Source organism: Anser brachyrhynchus (assembly GCF_964034855.1).
Source record: "Anser brachyrhynchus genome assembly, chromosome: 14".
In the NCBI taxonomy this organism is placed as follows: domain Eukaryota; kingdom Metazoa; phylum Chordata; class Aves; order Anseriformes; family Anatidae; genus Anser; species Anser brachyrhynchus.
Genome location: NC_137709.1, coordinates 7,576,497 through 7,601,215, shown reverse-complemented (window position 1 = coordinate 7,601,215; position 24,719 = coordinate 7,576,497). Strand labels below are relative to the sequence as shown.

The 24,719-nt window shown below is 39.5% G+C and overlaps 1 protein-coding gene across 1 annotated transcript in view; it reads right to left on the bottom strand.

The window, feature by feature from the left end:
• Positions 1-24,719, bottom strand: part of SGCD (sarcoglycan delta) — a 526,403-nt gene that overhangs the window by 413,334 nt on the left and 88,350 nt on the right. The window contains exon 2 of the mRNA XM_080554840.1: positions 23,173-23,301. The gene's annotated coding sequence lies outside the window, so the exon portion shown is untranslated. The remainder of the gene's footprint in view (positions 1-23,172; positions 23,302-24,719) is intronic.

The window sequence follows — 24,719 nt, the reverse complement described above, 5'->3', positions numbered from 1 at the left end:
CTACACACATCTGCAGCTCCTCAGGGCTGGGTACAGCCAAGAAAACCCCAGCAAGCTACAACTAGAAAAAGTTGCAAATCTTTCAGGAAACATTACCGTGATGTAAAAAGAATAGATAAAAGAAACACAACTAAAGCTTCGGGTTTTTATCTGAAACTCATATTAAATATTTTTGAATGCTAAATGGAATTTGTGAAGCTCCATTGCCTTAACCTCCTCTAATAAGCTGCTCAATAAACTTCATGAAAACATATTTTATGTACTGATAGAATCTCAAAGTATGACAGGCTTTGCAGTTGTTCAGCAATCAGTTACCAGCTGGATTATGGTCCACTAATGCTGTTAGATTTCTGTAAGACAGAAGGCGGCTTTTCAACCATTTGTTATTTTAATGATGAGGAATCTCGCCATAAGCCTTGTTAAAACTTCATTTAATCCATTACAAAAGAAACAAAGACATTTAGAAGTGAACATAAAAAAATCTCAATCTATCTGAGCAGAAATTATAGGGTCTAGGGAAGCTTTAAAGGAGCATCCATGGAATAAAATGGTCCTGGTAATTAAAGAACTGTATCTTTTCAGGTTTGACATTTAGAGACTGTCTTCAACAGGGACTGAAGTACTCGGCATGGAAGTACTCATAATGACAGAGAGAAAAAGGGAGAACCTTTACAATGTCACAACCAATCACTCCATCTATTCTAAATATCATCCAAATCTTTGCGCAAGGGTGGTTTTTACTTAGTTTTCTTCAAAAAAATGTCTCAGGAGAACACAGGGTGCGACCTTCCTGTCTCTAGATCATGGGAAAATATTTCGTTGGAGAGACTGCTTCCTTGGTTCAGCAGCAGCCCTAGCAGACAACCCAGTGAGAGGTAAATGTGCATCAGAAACACGACTGTCCGGCTAGGAGAGGTAGGTTGTGAAATCACTTGAAGGAAATTCATGTGCAGCCCAGGGAACTATGGCTGCCTAATTTTTGCTAAGCCTAGAAATGGGACATCTGAGGCAAGCAGATGGTGGCTGCACTGCTTTGCTACTGCTCTCCCAGTTTACAAATTTCTCCTACAGAGACTGGAAGAATTTCCATGGGGTCCCTAAAGAGAAGCAATGATGTCCTGAACTCCCTGGTCCTTCTCTAGGATGTCCCATGCCAGCTCTATCACATTGCTTCCTATATACCAGCTGATGGCAGGAGAAAAAAAAAGGCTGAGATAATCTCCTTTTATAATATCCAGAAAGTACTTGATGCAACACGTAACCAGAATGAACATTTCTTTTATGGCTAACACATTAAAGGTAGCTCTCAGAGCACTAGGAAATGGCCATTTCTGACTGCACAGAACTACACATTTTTCCAAAGGACTGCACACTAACGTCAGCCCTCACAATTCCATACCTACAAAGCAACACACCAAACATTTGCAATCAGGACTTCAACAAACAGGTCCAGATTTATTTTATTTCACCTGCGCTTGTAGGTGCAAGTGAAATGTTTATCCACAAAAAGGGAGCCTACTTAGAGAAAAACCTACTGAAATGCTGTAATCTCAGTTCTACAAGATTTTCTAGAACAAGCAACATCATTTATAGCACGACTTTTCATATTCCTGGGGGAAGGACACACTATTCCAAGTCCTGTACCTCCTTCAGCAACTCTAATCATGTTCCCAGTTGGTATTTTAAGACAGGAAAAAGCTTCCCTTGAGAGTTTTTTCCTTCAAGGATTTCCCCAGAGTTGAGTTTAACTGGCCAGGCTATCAACTAAACTGGAAGAAAATTTAACACCACCTGTCAGACCTTCATTCAATTTAAATTAACGATAAGGAACAGGGCATGACCTATCTTTTCTATTTTCTTTGTTGAGGAATATGGAAAACATTGCCTAAAGATTTAATCATCTCTAAGGCCCAGGTACCAAGAAATTATAAATAAATAAATATACTTTTCATTTTGAATACAGAGTATTAAATGCTAAATGTCCCAATTTTATGTATAAAAATAAATTGTATTGCTTTAGGTCCTTTTGAAATGTTTGATGTAAAAATACATTCTCCAGCTCCCACATTCTTCCATACCAAACCAAAAATTTACTAGATATCCAGCTGCTTTGAGACCTTATATCTTCAGCCTGGTTTCCTAAAGAAATAAGGTTTGTACAGACATGCTTTTTGTCTGTTTTCTTACACTAACTTCTGAAACAAGCCTCATAAGTTGTTTCTCAAAGAATTACTTTTTTCCAGTTCCTTTCCCCTCAAGCTTATAAAATATTAACATTTGAAATCATTCTATGTAATATCGCTCTTGCAAGAAGCTGCTGAAATGGTAAATTAAGTGCCATCTAGACTGACTAAGGAGTTTTTGATAAGAGAGTGATTTTGAATGAAAAAATGGATACTTAATTCAAAGCCAATTAAAAATGGAATTATAAAGCATCTAGATGAGAATCATATAATAGATATCAGCACAAAGTCTATAAACGAAAATGAAGCCTGGAACTCTTCCAAAGGGTCAGCAAAGTCTTGAAAACTTGTTTCACCATAAACTTCAACTTTTTTAAAGTTTTTCCCAAAGCTTTTCATAAGACTTCATTAAAGAAATGAAGCAGTCACGGACTCTATAGCTAAAGCTATAGAAACAGGACTGAGTTCTGAATAAGAAACTGAGGAGCAAGATTTTAAGAAATGGCCATTTTTTATTGTAGCATAATATTAACAGCTGTTGTCCCAGTATTCTCTAATAAGATTGGCTGGATCTAGTTCCTAGGATATACGATTCTACCACTCAGATTCTGTTCCTTGTTTACCATAAGAATGGGAAATCATTTTTAAATAATTGCATATGTTTACTACCAAAATAATTAAGAATAAAATTTAACACAAACAGTCCAGCAGCAGATCAAGCTAGAGAATTTTTAAGTGAGTAACTCTTGTGAAAAACTATGTACCTTCATTGCGTCAGAGACTTCCTGGTGACTGCAGAATAATTTATGTGCACATGTAAGTGTTTTCTTTGAAACTATTGAAATCCATCTCAAAAAGCAGTTGGAGTTAGTAATAACTGATCATTTCCACCTCAAATTGCATACTATATTCTTAAAGAATCCCATCATTACAGTCAATTAAACATGTCCAAAGATGCCCATGTACATAGACTACCTCCTAGGAACTGGAGAGGGATAAAATCAGGCAGCTCCTCTCTGTTACTTAACTGATCTACAAATGTCAGATCAAGCCCTTGTTCTTCAAGTTGATGGGAAGAAAAATGGTCTAAACTAATTTTCATTTAAATTTCTTAATGCACTGTACCAGTTGTTTGTCACATCCTGACATGCTGTCATGTTGTTTTACAGCATGATGTATTGTAATATGATATGAAAGGAACATATTTCATTCAGAGAAATGCACTAATGCCTTTAGACTCTTCAGGAGTAGACAGGTATTTGCATTATTTCTTAGCACCTGATCTAGATTTATTAGAACAGGTGGAAACATAGCACAAACTACCTACATTGCTTTCAAAGAAGTCTGGAAAGCATCACCTTAGGAACTGTAGAGGTGCAGCATGCTCATACAGATTGCACTGAATGCACATGACTATGCCAGGTATTACATCAACTCTTGGCAATATAGGGCCAAACAACTTCTTGTTTAGAAGAATCAAAAATCAAACTGTCCAGAAGATTTTATGTTCCTTCCTGGAACACGAGATGGTTTATTCTGTTTGCATGAGACCTTTTATGCATACTTAATGGGAGGAGTTACAGCAATATACTACATTACAGAAGTTGTCTGATTTCCATTAAAGAAAACTTCAAAAAAAAGTCCCTAAACTTCAAGAGAAGGGGCCCATAGTTTTCCAACAATCTCCAAATATATCCTTGAATTGCAGGTGAAGCTTTCTAGCCATCTGTAATCTCCACAATCTGCCCACCAGAAGGGGCTGCCTTGCCTCCTCTCTCCCTGCTGGCTCTCAGTAACTGCTCCTATCCTGCAGGGCTAACTGCACACTGAATTGGATCAGTTTGCTGCTCTGATTGAAAGCTAAACTTTTTTTTTTTTACTGGGCTCATTTTTAGTTAGATCAATGGACAGATACAACTCACTGTGAGACTGCATAAATGTTAAAGCTACAGAAAAAGGGAGAGGAAATACATGGTTGGCAGCACGGTAAGGAAGGACTACTTTTTAATTGTTATCTGATTTAAAAAAAATCAAATTCATAAACACAAGACTGAAATTGCATATACTGTATCCCACGGTATTTCCAAGGGAAAACACATGCATTGTGTGCATAGTCTGCAACTTTAAACAGTGCATTTGTGAATGATAGCTTGAATTTCAATCAATCACTATTCTAGCCTTTTCCAATTTCTGTGATTCAGTAACCAGACCCATTTCTCATCGGCACTTTTAAGCAGAAAGCTGACAGGTATTGAAAGAATATTCTTTTATTGTTGCCACAAATAAATATTTAAGACTCGCAAATAGGATTCTTAAAATGCCCACTGAGCTTTGACTGTAGTCTGAGAACAGCTGTAGCATAAACAACTCTCCTTAACTTGCACAGCCCACAGCAGTACTGTCCACTCAATGCAGAAAGATTAAGTACATAAGAGCTAATTGATTATCTGGATCAGTTACACGTGGTTCAGGAGATCTCTGGATTCTTAACACTTAAATTTCACTGAAGTAAACAACAATGCCCAGCTAGATATCAAAAGATTTTCATCAATGACAATCCCCAGCCCTGCTAATAGCAAGTATTTGTGAAGCTGGCCAGTCAACAGAAAGCTTCTTGAAGTGCTAGGTAAAATACCCCATCGCTCTTCCACTCCTAAAACTATTGCAATGTAATCCAAAATGAGTGGATTGTGGTGACTGATATGATGCAATATATGCCCTTAACTTGAAACTTTTTCAAGTGAGCCTGAAAGCTCCCCGTGACCAATGAGCCACTGGTAGACGTGTGCATCCTGATGGGCTCAAGATCAGCAGGAAATACTACAGGAGAACCTCTTCAGGCAAGAAGAGAGGCTTCTGAATTTACTTCCCCAAGAAATAAAAACCCAATCCCCTTGCAAGGAGGAGTCATTTCACAGTCAAGATTTGCACCAGTGAAGTGAGGTAAGAGAGGTGAAATATAGAAAAAGTTTTAACTTCTTTTCAGGCAAATAATACTGCAGGTGGGCTCTGCACAGCCCAGCATAATGCCAAGCCCCAAGCCAAACCTCTAAGCATTCTTTGCATCCATTAGCATTCATTCAGTCTTACTCCTGCCACACGCTTACTGAGCTATAAGAAGTCAAGCCCTGTACCATGATCTTTCAGGCTAGTGTGTGTGCCGCGGCTGTCTGAAAAGCGTAACACAGCATAACCGGAAAAGTTAACTTGGTCTCCGAGACACAAAGAAAAGAATAACTCTGGTTCTGCCTCGGCTGCTCTCACACAGTTGTCCCTTCCTATCCAGGAAGGCAGATTTCTTCGGCTGAGCACACTTGACAGAGTTGCCAGCCATAGCGACCATGCAGACGACTTGTTTGGTAACATATTCTTGCCATCACCTGCAGAAATGCCCTGTTTCCCCAGCAGCACCTGCAGGATTTGACTGGAGCTGACAGCAGACTGTAACATCTAATGGACTCGTGCAGAGCGCATGAACGCCTAAGGACTTCTGTCATGTGTCAGTGCCATTTATGTTAAGAGATCCATTAGGAGTGCAATGATCTAAAGAAAGGTCAGCTGTCACAACTAATGCCAGAAGTGTCACCTTTGCTTAAAACGATTTTGCACCAAACTCCCTAGCTAACTAGATGGCCCTGATATCCTTGTCTTGAAGCCAAAGACATGTCACCTTAGGTTGGCACACATGTAAGGACATCACTTGCTGTTGCCACAGACACTGAGCCTTTTTTGGATGGTTCTTATCGAAGTCCAATGGTCCTGTCACCTTCCCTGACACTTCTGTGAAGTGCTTGGACTTCGTTGATCTTACACTGGAGCTGGGCGTTACGAGAGCTCTGCAGCTGAAACTGCAAAGCGGCACAGGAGATGTTTTGCGAATTTCTAGAGAGAAGAAATGAAATCTATTTCTCTTGCTCCCATTGCTAAGTCTCCCATAAGAAACAATAATTCTGCCCACACTCAGGCCAGAGAAACAGGATGCAATAAGCATAGCAAATTAAATCAGAAATAATCACAAAATTGTTAGCTGAGTTACAGCATGGAAAACAGGATTAGAGGCAAGGCAGAATCACCACGGTGGAATTACCGTTCTGGTGGATGAGCTCGCATGCAGAAGGTAATCCGATTCAGCCTGAAGCTTGCTTCTCTAGAACTGCGACTCCAATGAAAGATGTTCAGGGGTCTGGAAAGCACTAATGCAGAATTGATTCATTCTTCGCTGACAGAGTCAACGTGTTAATGACAACGCGTGACTACAGTGTCAAACTTGCAGGGTCAAATTCTAACTTAACCACTACCAGTGCAAAAAATTCATCACAAAATTCACTATGACTTGAGCATTAACTGTTCTATTCTTTTATATTATGCATGCTATAAAAGAGTTAATGTTCCATAGTCACCATGCAATTACCCACTATTCTAGAATCTTGGTATTTTTGAGTACCTGACATGTACCAAAATAATTAGCTTCAGGAGAGGTGAAGTTGTTTGTGCCTAGTTAGTGTTGTTTTTGGATTATTTGGGCTGCAACATTTGCATAATTGCTAGTGTTGCTCATCTATTTGAGTAATAGTGCAATGAAGACTTCAATAAACTACTTTAAATCACAATAACAGATTGCTAAATAGCCAGAAAATACTGACGTGTCATTTTTATATTTTCAGTCCTTTGAACTAATTCTGTAAATTATAAAAATAAATTCAAGATCTGGGTGCCTTGTCAAAACAAAATGTGCCTGTATCAAATTGCACTGTTTTGTGATAAGGATCGAGTATGGCTTAATCTTGTCAAAGCAGGTTTATGGTGCACTCCAGACGAGTAACCTTAACACACTTGAAAAAGAGATGGCATTAATATGATCATCACCCAAGTGCTGGCTGAATGACACCAGAACTCTGATTTTCTACATGGCACATGACAAAAGGGGGAAAAAGGAGAAAAGAAAGGGGGAAAACAAACAAAAACCGTAAGGAAAAAAAGGCTGATTCTCAGGCACAAAGGACAGGAGTTGTGCCAAAACTGAAGGCCTGATTGGAACAGGGGTACAGAAACTAAAGTTAATGGAGGGAGTGTGCCTGCACATAAAAAAAAACGTTCAATACAACTTCTCTTATTTTGTGAATATTTAACTAACATCAAAATAGAAAGTGAATAACCATATTTTCCCTGGAACTAATAGGCTCAGGTGCAAGAAAAGAAATTCAAAACAATTTTATTCCTAAAGAAATAACTATTTTGACTGGAAATTTTCTACCTTATGCTCAAAACTGTGCAAGTAGAAAGTATGTTCTCACAAAGCTAGACAGCCTGGTAAAGCCGTATTGCTCATTTCTGTTAAGCTTCAGTACAGAAATTTCATTGTTTTGAGACAGTGTCAGCATGTCAAAGGGAACGCAAAAACATCCCTCAAACCTAAGGAAAATAAACATGCAGGTAGAAGGCTTTGTGATTCTCAATTCCTGGCCATTTCCCTACCACCGGTGTAGAAAAAGGGGGGGGGGGGGAGATATCTTGATACATTTACGTAGTCACTTTGACTCTCCACTGATCTCGTTCAATATCAATCTCCTGTATACATGTGGTTCTTCCTCATCAAAAAAATTATAGTGCAGCTGCTCAAAAGTGGTGGTATTTGATGATTTTTGCTACTGACAATATGTATTTCATGAAACAGAACAAAAAAATTCAACAAAATTTGCCAATTCTTATTGAATTCTGTCATGCTTTTTCAAAAGGCAAATTTCAGTGGCAGAAATCAATGCTTCTGAAGGTGCCTCATTAAGGACTTGAAAACGTACACTTCTATTCATAAATGATCTGGAAAAAGAGATGAATAGTGAAAAGATAAAATTTACAGGCAATACAAAATCATTCAGGATAATCAAATCTAAAGCAGTCCACGAATTATTGCATAAGGAACTTTCAACACTAAGCAACTGGATGATAAAATGGCAGATGAAATCCATTTTTGATAAAGGAAAACATTACAGGATGGGAAAAATAACTACATGTGCACATTGTTAGCGTTTATATTAGCTATTGGCATTCAGGGTAGGGATGACTAGAGCCTTTGGTTAGTTCTCAGGAAAACTTAGAGCAATCCTCAACATAATCAAAACAGCTAGAGAAATATCAAGGTAGACTCATTGCACCGACACTATTTACGCTACAAGCATGCTGTGTGGAGATGATGACAGTAAAACTAGAAAAAATACTGAGAAGGGCAAAGGGATAACTGAAATATGGAGCCACTCCCACATGAGAAACACAATTCTTCAGGCTGGAAAAGCAGTGAACACACAAAGCGTATCCAGACACACCCATCAGAGGAGGAGAACAGAGCCTCTGTGTATTCATTGTTTTTCTGAGTGCAGGAGCAATGGGGCACCCAAGTAACTCACCATGCAACAGATTTAGAACTGAGAAGAAGAAAGGTTTCCTCTCAGCATGATGCCATTGTGAAACTTATCTAATGGACCTTGGTGAGGCACAAGAGGACAAAGTTTTCAAACGGGTTCCATTGGAAAGGAAAGGTCTAGCAGGACCAATAAAACAGCGATCCAAAAGCACCAAGCTTAGGCCTTAGGCAGCAGAAGACAGGAAGAGAAGGATCACTCTATATATGCCCCGCAGTCCATTAAGCTTCTCTCCTTAGGCACTGTTTTTGTTACTCTCTGCACTGCTAGAGAGAGGACCTACGACCACATGGACCCATCCCTCCAGGTATGGTCAACATCACAGAATGAGAGAAACCTCAAAACGTGTCAGGAAATTGGAAAGAAGAAACCTGCTGGTGGTCTGTAGTTCAAAGTCATCAAGATGCCTGTTTTGAACTGAGTGGAAGGTGCTTGTGCTTGACATTTTTGAAATAAACCCATCATTTTTCCATTTATCCCAAACCACGTTTTACTGGGAGTGGTGGGACAGGAGCAGTTTGTCTTTTCAGCTCTTCAGAGATATACATTCAAATATGTTTGAGATAACTGGAAGTGGAAAACCAAATTTCATTCTTGATTGATTTTTTCAGTAGATGGAAATGCTCATTTAATTGTTTTTTAGTATTTGACCTTTCTATTTCATTTGGTTAATCTTTGTGATGATGAAATAGCAATTCATGATATTCACACAGGGTAACTGTTGAAAGCTAGAGCATGAATACTGATTTTTCTGCAACGTTATGCTGCTATGGACACCCTAGGAATGAAATCAGTTTGAAAAACAGCCTCAGCTTTTGATGCTTCTGAGAGACTGATTAAATTTGTTGTTTTTTTTTTTTTGTAGTCCATGATTAGTCAGGGGAGGGGAGTGTCTGTACAGGACAGCTATGGAAATCCATCTTTTGGACCATGCCAGAGCCGCTGAAGCTGAACACAAGAAGGAAAACCCATAAAACAAAAAATTTCCATGACAAATATTTCAAATCAACTCTTTCATGTTATATGAAGATTATTAACTCTCCCGACTGTATGACAATTCAACGTACAACCTCGTGGGACAGGGCATGAAGGGCAAAACACATTCTCTCTTCGTAACGATGGGGCTGCAGATGGGTCCCCCCTTACCTTTCCTGCCTTCTTCTGACACTGTTTTTGCCTGGTATCACATTGACTTCACACGTGGCCAAAAAATTTAAGAAATACATTTCACATGCTTGCCTTAAACTCTTCAGATAAAATGTCAGTGCTACCTATCCAAATTACTTGAAAAACTCATGTTTTTCATTTGTATATCCTGGCTGATCACTAACAAATGCTATTCTCTGGCAGTATAGAAACCATACATACTGTGACTTCTTATGAGCTCAACATTAATAATTAAATTATTCTGACTTTCAAAAAAGCTTATCACATGCACAAACACACAGAAAAAATATAGTTGTTGGTCTTTGCCTTCTGCTGGAATTTCCAAGTCATTCAGAACACCCCTCAAAGACGAAGGACATGTCCTACTTTGAACCAGGGAAGACTTCAACCTGAGAAGTGGCAAATATCTTGCTTCACATAAAAAATAAAATCTCCCACTCCATAATAAGAAGCAGTTGACAGGAATCATGTGTACTAAAACAGACACAGCTTCCAAAAACTAATTTGCAACAGATGCAGATTTTCATAAAGATCCTCCATTTGACAGGCATCATTGCTGCTCGACAATCTGCTATTAGTAGGCAGTTACACAGCACTGACAGGAGCCATCCTCCCAGCTGGCTGTGTGGGTCTGCACGTCCCTGATGTGACCCTGGTTTGTCCCCTGGTCCAACGATGGGACTTCATGACTGTAAGCTTTAGAGACTTTAAACAAATTTGGTCAATGTTACCAGCCTGAAAAGGCAAAAACACCAGCTACTCCAGCCTGGTTTGGACTGAGAGTTTCCTCACTGGTTATCTGACAGCTTCTCGTACCCACAGTGATGGAATTTTAAGTCCTAGAAATCTTGTGCCACCCCCACTTTTTTTTTTTTTAAAAAAAAAAGTTTTCCTGCAGCCTTTTTTAAAAAAAATCAGCATGCTTTAAGAGGAAACAATGCTCTCTGCTGCCTCTGCCCACAGAGAGGACAAAAACCAGGTTGGATTTGTTTGGCACTTTAACTATCCCCTTATGCAAAAGGTCAAAAATGCTGCAAAAACATCAGTCATCTGAGCTAACCCTCAGATCCACCTTACTAGGCTGAACAGTCACTTCTGTTTCACAGGAGAAAACAGGGACATGAAACAGAGATAGGTAGAAAAAGACAGAAAAGAGTGGTCGCATATAAAACCGAGCCAGTTAGTACTCTTTTGTCTGCACTTGATCACCACAGTTCTTCCTACCTTCTGTATCTACTGTACCAGAAACACTTAATGAAGATTTTAAATATAAAATAATAATAAAATCCTGCTGTCTTCTCATGCTTTCTCTCTGCCCTGTTGCCTTCTATATGCATCCCCTCTCACCACCACAGTTATTTCATCAATCCTGATCTGTCTGCCTAGTGCACATAATTTTGTTTTCAGGATGCATTCTTATCAGAGGCTCACATGTATAGAAGACAAACTGATAGATGCAGTGCCTTTTAAAAACCAACCCCCTCACACATCTTCAAAAGCCCAAGATAGCAAAACACACACAAAAAAAAAAGAGTACAAAAAGAATTAAAAAAAACACTCTAAAATGTTTGACTCATCTGCTCATTTTAATTGAATAGCCTGTATCTTCAGGCAATTTCATTATTTCCCCAGGAGCAAGGAAGCTAAATGAAAGACAAACGTTGTTAACCTCTGACCAAGAAAATCAATAATTTTCAATAAAATTTAAGCTAATTTGTTTCCAAAAGATCTCACAAACATCTTCACTCTAGTATCATGTACTCTGGAGCTAATCAGATATGGGATATTATATTTTTCCAGAACATTTTTTCCAACTTAGACACGAAGCCTTCAATTTTACTTAAAACTACAGGAACCCTTGCACATATATGAAAGGTAGTTACTCTCACAATCATGGATGGTATGAGCAAACTATCCAACTTGCCCTGTACTCATAGCTACTCTAGAGTGACAGTGCAAACATTTCAAAGAGCGCTGCTCTTATTTTTAGTTCTGCTTAGGGTCATCGATTCTTCTTCAACCGCAGAATTGATTTCTACAAGTTCATGTTACACACTTTATCTTGCTGAATTCTGCAACCACTGAATGCAAAAGTACATTCCTGATTTAAAAAAAAAAAAGAGCCAACCTTTCCAACACAACACTGGAAAAAGCTGAACATGGGCTTGTTTCCGTGGCTGCACAAAAAGCAAAGGGTAAAACAAACGCTTAATATTTATTCTAGTTCACATTCTGCCCAGAGAACAGCAGACACTGTGGCAGTCTGCTAATGAAGTGCTTAAGCTATCAGATTCCTCCAAGTGCCAGGGAGAGGGTATTTGTATAGATCCCTGCGATACAACGAGAGAAAATCCATTCCCTACCTTAGTGGAGCATAAAATACATACATTTCAAAACAGAACTTGGTGTTCTGCAGAAAGAACAAATATAACATTGCTGAAGCGTGGCAAATACTGATAGGAAAAATAGATCAGTGAAGAGTAAAATCAAGCAGATCCCCCAAATATAATAGACAAATCCCCACTGGAATTCTACCAAGGTTAAGGGAACAAAATCAGCTTATAGCAGAGCCATCACCATTAATACAAGAATTGATCTTTCTAATTCCTGGGCAAGGTTGGACACTGGATTATAAGGCTTCAGAAACAACATTTCCGAAGGAAAATAACAGCAATAGGAACATCTCCAGGTCACTAGGGAGCAAGACCCTCCAATAGCTCTCTTTGAGAAGGGAAATTTTCTCAGGCAAGTCAAGAGAAGAGGGAATCACAGTAAATAATAAATAAATACAAAATAAAGGCTCAGTGGACATACTATCAGATCTCAATGAACACATGGTACACGCACATAGCCAATCTAGGAGAGTGAATGAGTATCTAAAATCCAGCCCCAAGGTTTGCATGTGTAGTCTAACTTTTGACCACTTTCAGATGAAACCAGTGAGAAAAGGGATCGACGGTCAGCTTCCTTTCTGACTTTGCATTCAGACTGGAATTCCAAAAGGAATCACACGGGATAGCTCCACATCACACCATGATAAACAGAGCCACAGCAAACCCAAAGCAATGCTTTCTCTGGGCATAATAAAATCTTTGCAAAGGGACTGAAGATATTAAAGCAGCAGATAGAAAATACAGTTTCAAAGGACAAAAAAAAAAGGAAATGTAAGCATTTAGGTTTTTCTTCTCTGTGACCCAGAAGTCCCTCCGCTGGAAGAAAGACCAGTCCTTCTTGAGCACTTCAGCCTTGGCTGCTCTGCGCTCAACGGTGGGCACTGAATGTGATGACACGGTAAGGCCACCTCCTTGCCACAGAAACCAGTCTGCAACGCCCTAGTTCATTACTCACAAGGCAGTCTTTAATGCATAACTGCTTTATCTCCACTGTATTTCTTCTGTTTTAGAAGTCCCTCACCTAACTTACGCTCTTGTTTAAGTGAGGCACTTCCTCAGGTTAATCAGCCCAGTAAGAATATTTCTTTTGCTGACTTTGAAAACCTTGGTGGAAGAAAAACAAATAAATTAAATGAAAGGTCAGGGAAAGTTGCAGCCACCTCGCAGCAAATTCCTCCAAACACAGCTGAACGTTTTGCAGAACCTTAATGAGAAACAATCAGCTCACTACTCTGACAGCTCAGTTTAAGGAGTAAAACACTGACTACCGTGTAGCTCGGTAATGTAGACAGCAAAAGCTACATGATGAGATCCTGCTTTTGGTGACTCAGCACAAGAGAGTGGGGAAAGTGCACAGCTTGCAGAACAGCAGGGAAACCACACCCCAGCTCAACTTTCTAAAAGTCATAGAGGAAGCTGACAAGAGAACCATTTTCTCACTGTTTTCAGATGAAAGTGGTCAAAGAAGTCTGACTGCACATGCTAAAAATTATGATGAAGGGGATCCTGCATGGACAGATCACAGGTCTTCCATGTCAAAGAGTTTGCTGCCTAAGAAAGCAACAAACTCTCAAAATTAAAATTAAATACAGTCAGCCACTGTTCCACATTAGGTAAGAAAAATCAAAATACATTAGACATTGGATTTAGATTAAACAAAATTTGTCTACTATTAGACAGAAAATAAATCAAAGTTCAGTAGGATTTGCCATCAATAATCTCTTTTCCATAAGTAAAAAGAAAAGGATTTTTTTTTTACTCAAGAAAAGGAGAAGAAAGCTTATCAAAAATAAACTATGCAGGAAAAAAAATGGATTTGGATTTCACACTCCTTTTCTGGAAGAGCACAACACACAGAGTGACCCTAACAACAAGAGGTTCTCGCTTCTTTCCAGATAACTGTGAGTACTGGTAATTGAATTCCAGCTTCACACTAAATTTTTTGTCTTAGAGGCTTCCCATTTCAAACTGGAATGAAAATTCTCTCAGTACCAGGCAGTGCAGCATATTGAATACCCCCATCAAGTCAAATCAAACCAACTGACCTCACATCGTTTTCCCAAATGCTTGTGGATGTTTTCATCACACTGCCCCCGATAAGAATTTTACTGCAAGATTCATAACAACTAAAATCTTTGGCAGTGGAACAGTGATTGCATGTCAATTATTCTACAAATATTATCCATAAATGTTCCATATTACAGGAAGCACTTTGCTTATGCTGTGGTTGAGAAACTCCTGCAATATCAAATAATTTTCTCCACTGACAGCTATATCTGCTGCTTAGCAGAAAACAGTTTTCGATCTGGAAAGTAGAAGTACTTGTCTATCTGATCACTGTAAATCAAGCAGATCGTTAATTTTTCTTCCAAAAGTTTTGCTCAAGGCACCCTATGGGCAAAGTGAACGGTTGAGAATTCAGTCTAGGGATTATAGCTGGAACACTATTGTTTAAATTTCCGGAATCTACATTCAGTTGTACACCAAATAGTACAAAGGTAAGCTTAATACATTAATGTTTGTAAAACCATTTCACATGCTATATCCATCTAGGCACTAGTGTTGTTACACTCAGTTTTGGAGAACTGAGTTCAAACCATTATGCTGAGCAGCAATAAAAACAATCGTGTTGGTTTAGTCTGATCTAGCACAGTGAGTGTTTCAGTGTGCATAACCAGCAATTAGCAATAATTTTGGAGCCTTCTTTATCTGAGATCCAATGTCACATGCTCTCATGAGACTCTTTTTCAAAGGCGGTATCATCCGCTTGCTTATAAAATCTCAAATTGAGCTTGTACCCTGCACATACATATACACACACTAACATTGATCATCTAGTTATAAACCCCCTGCTGAAACTATTTGTAAGAAAAATTGCAAAAAAGTTGTACAATCTAAAACAATGACAAGAAAACTGTCTTGCTCTAATAGGCACCACAAGTCAGACTTCATTCAGAAACTCAGATGAAGTTTCAAAGTACCAATCATCCAATAAGCAAAGAATTTTTTTCTTTTACTTATAAAGTCGCACCCATTTTGTAATAATTTGAACCCACTAAAAGTCATTTTTTCTGGCTCCTTAGGCAAGCTGATATATTTCTCATAAGGACTGCAATCACACCTGCATAAGCAGTGCCAGCAGAGACACCCAAAGGGCTTGGCAGAGATGCTGCGCGAGCTCAAACCTGGCCAACCACACCGCATCCCATAGGCACCGTGAGCTTATTCAGACCTTTTTTTTCCTACACTGCTGTGCAAATTTAAATTGGAGCTTCCAGAACCAGATTTACCAGCACAAAACCCTTAACAAACCAACTGTTCCCAAGAGCGCTCATCATGATCTAAGGCCTCTGAAGACAGATTCTGCCCTCAGTTTTATACACAGGGACTAGGGATGCTGAACCTTGCAAAGTTGAATTTGGACAGAGAAACAATGGAGAGTTCCAGACACTTCCCTGCAAGGCTGGAAGTTTAAGATGTGTGAAATGAACCTTAGCTTAGCAGTATCCCAGCATGACTCTTACTGAGTTCATTAGAAACAAAACACAGCACACTCGGGTATTTCCTTAAATACCTTGAACATTTTCCAGCAAAGGAAACAGATTTCTCATCACATCCTCCGAGCTTTCAAATGCCCTATTGATATTTTTCTTGCCTTTTTTTTTTTTTTTAATATTGCAGGTGACATAGGTTTCCCAAGTGCCTTAAACATTTGTTTATATTAGGAGACCTGTCAGATTTCATAGGTTCATAGCTTAAATTTATAGCAATTCCAGGTCAATTTTATTAATAGGAACCAATAATAATAATAAATGAACCAATTTGTTATCTTCCCATGTCATCTTGGAAAACTGGCTGCTTGAGTGCTGTTTGTTTTATTATTGTGACATTGGTGAAGAAGATTTGAGGATCTAAATGTGCACACGCAGATACGTAGCACAGTACAACAAAGTTGTGTGTCAGTGTCAGCATGGCTCAGTAGCGACCCTTCCAAAATTATCCTCGTTCATTTTGCATGAACCAAGCAGGTTGATGTTCATTTTCTGACACCATTCTTCCTTCACACTATCTGAATCTACCCTGCTTATAAGTCAGCTTATAAGTTACAAAAAAATTGTGCATAGAAATTTGAAATTGTTTATAGGAAAAAAAATAAGTTAAATTTCACCAACTTCTAAAATGCAAAAGAGCTGTTTTCTGCAACAGGGCAGTAACTCAGGAAAGCACTAAATATATGCTCAAAGTATTTTCCCTTCTGGTATAGTAATTACGGTGTTTAAGTGATTCATTCAACGGGGGTGGACATCCAATTAGAACAAAAGTGTACAAATCATGGGAGTTGTTATTTTCAATTGAAAATAAAATCAACAAAATGGAATTTTTCCTTCTAAATTTCACATAAAAATACAAATTTATTAGTCTCGTTTAAAGTTATTGAAGACTATCAAAAGAACATTATTCCAGCATTGATTCAAAACCATGGGGTGCACTATCAGCATAATTAAAATGAAAGTATCTTGAACTATTTTCCTATCCTGCTTTCATATTATTGTCTAATTGTTTAGAATGTCTGTTTGTTATGGAGGCAAAGTAATTAAGCACAGCACGTTGAAACAAGGGGGATCATAAAGCTAGAGCTGGCTACATTACCAACACAGATATCAACATAGAAAAACATTAAAGAAAGGATTGGAATTGTAATTGAAAATAATTGGATGATCCACTTCATTTGACTGACATCAGGACCATTTATGAACTTCAATGCTCTTTAGCCCTGGATGCTCCCTGCTCACCTGTGCTCTTAAAATGAATCTTTTTAAGGGAAATTCTGGAACAATGTTAAAGATCTGTTTGCATTATCATTGCCTTGTCAGAAGGCCTGAGCATTATTATTCACCTTGAATGGCAAGTGGTCTAATATTTAGGTTGCTACATACAAAAAAAAAAAGGTCAGACTAAAAGCATGAAAAATACAGAAGACTCCTCCAAAGCCCAGCATAACATGGCATCCATTGGAATCAATGTATTTCCTTTCTCATTTACTGCTAACAACAGAGATCTCCAGCAAGAACTACTCTCCTCTCCTTAGAAGAGTTAAGACAGGTCCTCACCTATCTGGAAAAAAATAATATATTGTTCCATGTCTTTTTGTAACAACGAAGCTGAGACCTGGATTGAAAGCAAGTTTAGGAGCTTCAACAGAAACACTTTATTGCTGTCTCACAGGAACAAAAGCACCTTGCATATCTCCAACTCTCAGCAAGTTGTTTGTGACTGCACAACTCTTTAATTTTGTGGGTCACAACTTGGCAAAATCAAAACTCACCACTCAGCAAAAAAACAAATTTGCGAGTCAGCGGTATGGAAACAGCCAAGTAACGACTTCCAAAATTACTGAATCGTACAGCCTCCTCAAGAGCCTAGCACTTCCTAATGATCATCTCTCAGAATTCATAGCTTAACATGGTGAGAGCCATGCTTGTTTGCCTAAAGCCCTTCACAATTCCAGGAGACTGGAGCTTCACTACTCTCAAGCTAGTGCCACCAGCCTGAGCCCTGGGAAACATGCAACTAAAATGCAAATTTAATTAACAGAATTGTGCGCGTGAGATTTAGAGGGCCACACAAGTCCCTTCTGCAATGCAAATAACTGTGCCCATAATTGGTGTTTTTTGTCAAAACATAATAAAGGGCTGGTGAGACAAGAGCAGGTGCAAACTGACTACCCTGGGAAGAAATCAGGATTGTACCATCAAGTCAGAGAACGCCAGGGAAAAAGGTGAAAGAGGAGGGGACAAAAAAAACCAAAGACAGTTTCTAAAGAAGTTTTCCCTATAGCCTGGACTTGTGCTTTATAGGGCCCACAAAAGAGCTGTTGGAGGGTTTTTTTTAGATTCACATAGCAGCTTGAGGGCTGTTGGGTGGTAAAGTTTGAAAACCAAACCTCACATAACTTGTTCTAACAGCATCAGCACACCTGCTTCTGGAAGATGCTGCTCCTGCTCCCTGCCTGGACACGTGCTGCAGAACTGGGTGCACTGGGGAGATCATTAGTGTGGGCCCTTGAGCAATTAAGTCGCGGCTGCTGACCTTTCCAAAGTCAGCTGATCAATCTGCAGCACTCTCCTAAAATTGCAAGTGCTGTTTATTGCTAAATAATTTACGTAGTTTCCTAGCAAACTGTCCGCACAGTTTATGTTTATAAAATGAACTCTCCCACATGGACTCTTTTAACACACCCCTGGGATCTCTTCAAACCAACAGCCCTCTACAGTCATGCAAAGGTTAAAATAAGGTTAAGTCTGAGCATTTAAATTCAGCAGAACAGTATGCTGATTCAAATGCCCTTGCCTGAAATTATGCATCAGCCACGAGAGTGGCAGCCGTGCCTAATCGGTGTAGAAGCAGGCTGGGACCAGCAAGCGCCCCATGTTCCATCAAGCTCCATCAAGCCCCTCTCAGATCTTGCCTACCTCAAAAGGAGCTGGAGACATTCCCTTCAAGTGGTACAACATGAACTCACCACCGGCTTGGGTGGGGAAAAAAAGACATACCCTGGTCTATTCTAATGATCCTGAAGCCAGAAATAAACCACCAAAACGTTGGCTGGTGGAGAGAGGAACCATAAAGCTCCTCAGTGAGAACTTTAATGCCTTCTATAGATTTTGTTAGGAGACAGGGTTAGAGAGAGCAGGGCAGGGAGGAAACAGGAGCCGGGGGCACAAGGGAATTTGGAGCAGGGCAGCGGGCTGTAGGTCACAGCAGGAACACAACTACCCACCAGTGTTCAGAGTGCCACTGCTGCTGCCTGCACCTGGCCACAGCATGGAGCAAGATTGCAGCTCTCCACACCAGGACCACGCCACGCTCGCAGCAGTGCTGCAGCAGCAGTGGGGAAGGACTGCAGCTCACAGTAATGGCTGGGTTCCTGCTCTGGGGTGAGTCTGGAGCGAGCCATTTCTATTGTGCCACTCTCTGCACATCAAGAGATATTTACCACTGACCTCAGGTTCAGTAAGCTCCAACCACTAGATCAGAGTCCAAGCAGACAAAGCAGGACACAAGGTCAGGGTTTACATCCTGTCCAACCTGTAAACTGAGCACAGCCTTGGGCAAGTCACTCAGGTCTCTCATATGTCACGAGATATACAGCCAAGCAGGTCCTCTTTCCGGAGGGAGGTGGTGGAAAAAAACAAAAGCTGAAGGTCAAGTTTAGCAGTTTCCCAAGGAGTTGCTTATTCCGACATCTTAGAGACTCACAGGCTGCTGTACTTTGCTGTTCTCCGTTTCCTCACTGAAGTGTTTCAGCCACCAGAGCCAACAGATGGGGCTGCTCCCAACTCTGCACCTCTGTGCCCCGAGCTCAGGCCGGCTGCGAGCACCACACGAGATTCCTGCTCAGAGTGAGGTGATGCTCAGCACCTCTTCCTCAGAGATAAACAACTCAAAAACCCACAGAAGCACTGAGCATTTCTTCAGTGTACTGGCAAAACAAGCATTTGCTTTATCAAAGCACCTGAGTGCTCACCCTGATGTTTAAGGAATAAAGCAAGAACTTTTGGAGTTTTCTAGCTTGGCTCTAATTTATTTTTTAAAAGAAAGTTTCACATTTTTGAAAGTTTCTTATTTTTGGTTGGATGGTTACAATTATTACTTAGCACTTTTTGGTGTTGTTGCTACTTTATAAACGTAAATTCTGCTGAGCTTCAGACAGATGATACATCCCCAGGCTCTGGTTCTATTATCCATTAGACACAATGCAGTTTGTTTTTTTGTTTTTTTTTTTTTTTTCTCCTTACTGCTTATCCCTTATTCTCAGTCTTAAGAGGAAAGCAGATATGAATTGCTCCTTCATTTGAACTTTTTTTTGAGACAATTTTAAGAATATTTATCAGGAAAATAATTTTTTTAATACTATCATAAGAAAATTAAGCTTACTGGAATTCTCACCTCTCTTTTCATCTCAGCCAAGACATGGTTACTACAGATGGCATTGTCAAACCTCATAACATTGCATGAATACAGAAAAATCTCTTTTCCTAGGCTCTGCATATGCGTAGTGATAGCATGGGATCTTGAAATTCGTAGCAACCACTTGGGTCTTCCTATTCATCTTCGGCTGCTATGGGAATGTTCTTTATTATACATTTTTCAGTGTCTTGTCTGGTCTAGTTTTAAACGTGCCAGACACTGAACTACTGCCACATGCCCCAGGAGACCATTTCATAACACAATACATCTCGCTGTCAGAAGTTTGGCTGATAGTTGAACCAAGTTTTCTTTTATTTCATGATTTCACTCTCCCTTACACTTGCTATCTGCAAATAATTCTTTCTTCCCCAGTGATCATATTTTGTAGGGACTACCCTCTTCACCGTGATTCTTTACTCATACGCCACACTGTATGATCTTAAATTTTCTGTATAATTATTTGGGCTCATAACTATTTTGTTGCCTCTCTCTGCATTCTGTATCAGGAATACGTTAACCAACATGGAGTGAGATATTTAAAATTAGAGGTGTTCTCCATGTAACAGTGCCTCACTGGAGGAGTACACAAAAAAAACCACAAAAGCAATAAGAATTCAGAATAATGGAAGATCTAAGGAATTTATTTCTCAATATAAAAAGACCATGGGCTTTAATTAGAAGACTTTGTGATCCAAAATTTCTTGGAAATATATCAGCTTGGACAAGCCCATAAGAAAGAAAGTCTGTGGTCAAATCAGACAGATTCAGCCACTCCAAAATAGCCAAAAGTTGGTTTTCCAGATCAGCACTCCATTCCAATGTGCTATAAGATTTACACTACATCACTGCAGATATACCTCTAACTCCTAACAGTTTTTTGTTTGTTTTTTATCATCATTTAATATAAGTAAATGCTCCTTAATCCAAGAGGATGTAACCTAGCCCAACACACTGCCCACCCAAGGGGATAGTCAGGTTCTATTCTCTATTTGAATCAAGCAGACTTAAATGTTAAATGAGTACCATCACTAGCTGGACTCTTGGCTAATCTGGAATGAGCCTTGATACACAACACACAAGTGCAAGTTAGCATCAATCAGACTGAGCACAAAACTCTGGCATCAGAGAGAGCCCCCACTGCTCGGGGCTGGCTGCAGCTGCAGTTGTGTGAATAATGGCATGGGGAGAGAGTGTTCCTGAAAGAAAAGTTAATAGATTGCTACTCCGAAGAACCAGTTGTGCTGCTGTCTCCCCTGAAAGCTGTTGGAATTAACACAAAAAGATTTCAAGATATTTTTGATAACAGCATCAGCAAATTCTTCCTGAGGGCCTTTTTCTGTTAGATTCAACCACCACAGGTCATAAGTATTTCCTTAAGAGGAAGTCTGCAATTAACAAAAAAAATCCCCAAATCCCATGTTTATTTATTGTTCATTTTTAGCTTACCAAGGTGCAGAAATGATAACATATGCCTTCAGTGACTAACTGCCACAAAAAAAAAGTAAACTCAAAACAAAGAACACTCTATAAGCTATTGTCAAATACTTTCAGATAATAAATCCTGAAAAGCCAGAAATAATTTGCATTAAATTACCGCCCCCCCCCTCCCCCCCCCCCCAAAAAAAAATCTCAACCAATAATTCAGCAACATCTACTTTGAATCTGGAGTCTTGGGCATGTTTGTAAACTTAGTGCACTTTCCAGAGAAAATACTTTTTTCTTTTAGTCTTTTCATCCTCTTGCCTTCAGTTCAGCTGATAGCCCACACCACCACAGCCACTTTAGCTACATTAGCTCACTCGTGTAATGTCACCTCCTGTTAGTAGCAGGCAGTGAAGAAAGAAAAAAAAAAGAAAACATGACATGATGTAATACTACATGGCCTTGCTGAATGTAATGCAGGTTGTCAGAGGATTGTAGGGATAGGCTTTAAACGGAAAAAGGAAGATCTATTTGTGATGTAGTTAGTGAGGAGCAGGCCTTAAGTATCTCAAATTTATCCTGCAATATTCCCCAGGAAACCGCACTTTTCATTGACTATGTGAAATTTTCATGAGCTTCATTCTTCCCACCTTCCATATTTCTCTTTTACTCAGACCAAAATAAAACCAGTTTTTCCCTGCTATCAAACAGCTCCATGACTTTCTCACAAGGAATTCCAGTCCCTATAACCAAGGTCCAGAGTATGAGAAGTGCAAATGACACGCTTTCATCGAGTCTCCCATCTAGGGCACTCAATGCAATAACTGTCCCTGACATGAAAAGCTTGTAAGAGAGAGCCTCAGACAACACCGGATGCACCCTGCAGCAAACTGCACATCAAGAACTGAAATGAAAGCAAGCTAAGGAGCAGCTCCTCTGCTTCTTTCCACAGGATTTCTTTCACTCCAATGAGACCTCATTTGTATTAAGGTACTACGCAACAAGGAAAATGGACGAGTCTCATTGCTTCCTACTTGGGGTCATATGTCATGCAGATCACCTGCAGGAAGGGCTGTTTAATCTGCAGTGAGTAGCCACAGAAGAGAGAAAGAAGTTTTAAGAAACTGGAGACTCTTGTAAGCTAGTCAACATCTCAAAAGTTCAGCATTGGTAATTTAACGAGTAAGCTAGAACAATAGTTCTGTTAGATATTGAAGTCTCTTAATTGGGAATATACCATTACTCCTCATTTATGGTTGATTTGCAAAGAGGAATGGAAGCACCTTGGCTACTTCCCTTACTAAAACTTTGGAATCATAAAAACAACAAGCAAATTTAAGGTTCAAATTAAGATAAAAAAGGAAAAAAAGAAAAAAATGATGGAAAAAAAACATTTAGAAAAATCTTCAAATGATAGGCTTAGTCATGTATTTGCAGACCTTGTTAAAGTTTGATGTCAAATATATAAGCTACTAATGAGACTTCCCATTTGCCACTTCTGTAGAGAATATGCGGTGACTCAGCAGGCCTAAAGCACTCTGCTCTCCATGTGCAAACCCAGTGAATTAATCTGTCCATGAACAGAAGCTGGCAGTATCCAGGAGCAATTAAAACACTTACTTTCTCACTTCACTTGAGAGTACTGTATCCTTCAGCTTGAGATGCTCCCAAGTTCACAGACCAGATTCAGACTTCTGATTTTGACACCAATCCCCTGGCCCACCTGACACTTGGTTCTGATCCACAAACCTGTAAAGCAAAAATGGGAAAGCAGATTAAACAAATGCTCAGTTCTGAAACGTCTTTGAGTTGGAAAAGCATTCTGGAGAGATAACAATAATCAAATACTTTCTATTTTCATCTCCCAGATTTCACAGCCCTTAGGATGAAGGGCAAGTCGGTTTCTATGCTGTCGTCCAGGATTTCTTTTCACTGCCAAACGGATTTATATACATGTAAGAGTTTCAAGAAGTATCTCCTGCTACACAGCCTTTTAATCTGATGGTTATTTTTTACACCGTGGTCATCAGTCCATAATGACACCACTATTTTTCAGGGACAAAGCTATAACTGAGACCCATATGATGCTTGCATGTGGAAATAATACAACTTTTTATAAGTGCTCATGCAGTTGGAAGTTACATGCATGCTTTTTTTCAGAGCAAGCAAGTCAAAAGCAATTTGTCTGACTAGACATATTGATCAGACCCAAAGAGAGAAGACAGCTGGGTAACTGAGGAGTAGGGGCAGGATGTCAGTATGGGAAGAGACGTCTCCCGCTGAAAAGTAGTGATAGGTACTTTATCATCTATGGAACACAAAGTGATTAGTGGAGCAAAGGAGATGCAAAGTCATAGTCGATGGGTGTTCACCTCCCTCCCTTCTAACTGTTTTGACTTCTGTGCAAAAGCTCCATCTTCTCACCAAACACATTCATTCGTATAACATACAAACAAACAGAAAACAGAAGTAGCTAGCAGTCCAGCTAATGACAACAGACTGACTGGTATCTACTCCACCACATCCAAACAGGATTTTAAATTAAATATTTCTCACATCTCTGATGAAGATGATAGCAATTGAAATGCTATTTTTGGGTCTTTTATATTCTCATTTCATAGCACAGTTGCATGAGACATTATCTGATAACATCAGCACCCCATCCCCACCTTTCACAAAAAAGGGGTTGTTAGGGGCTTGATGATAGAGCGGAGATCCCTGCCCTGCCTTTGCTTGCACTTGTGTGCATCTCATTCAATTTCAAGTGTTATTCCAGATCACTGGCAGTCACACCGGCGTGAGGCAGCTGCTGCCCCAGGGTTGTGTGATGCAGGTGCTTACAAGGCTTCTGTACAATGCAGGCTAGCCTGGTAAGCCCTCAGACTGCAGCATGCTGCCTACTGCAGTAGTATGAATTTTTTAAATAGTAAGCACTCTCTAATGAATGAATCAAAGTTGAACTATTCAGAAGCTTACACCCCATTATATATGTAGCAATACCCACCACCACCTCAAAGTTCACCTATAGAAGTTACAACGTGCTATGCTTTCAAATAGAGCAACAGCCATTTTGCAAGATGATTTAAAAAAAATCATAGATTACAATGTTTTTTATATTTTTTCTGGCAACTCCACAATTTCTATGATAAATACCTCCACAGTGCTGA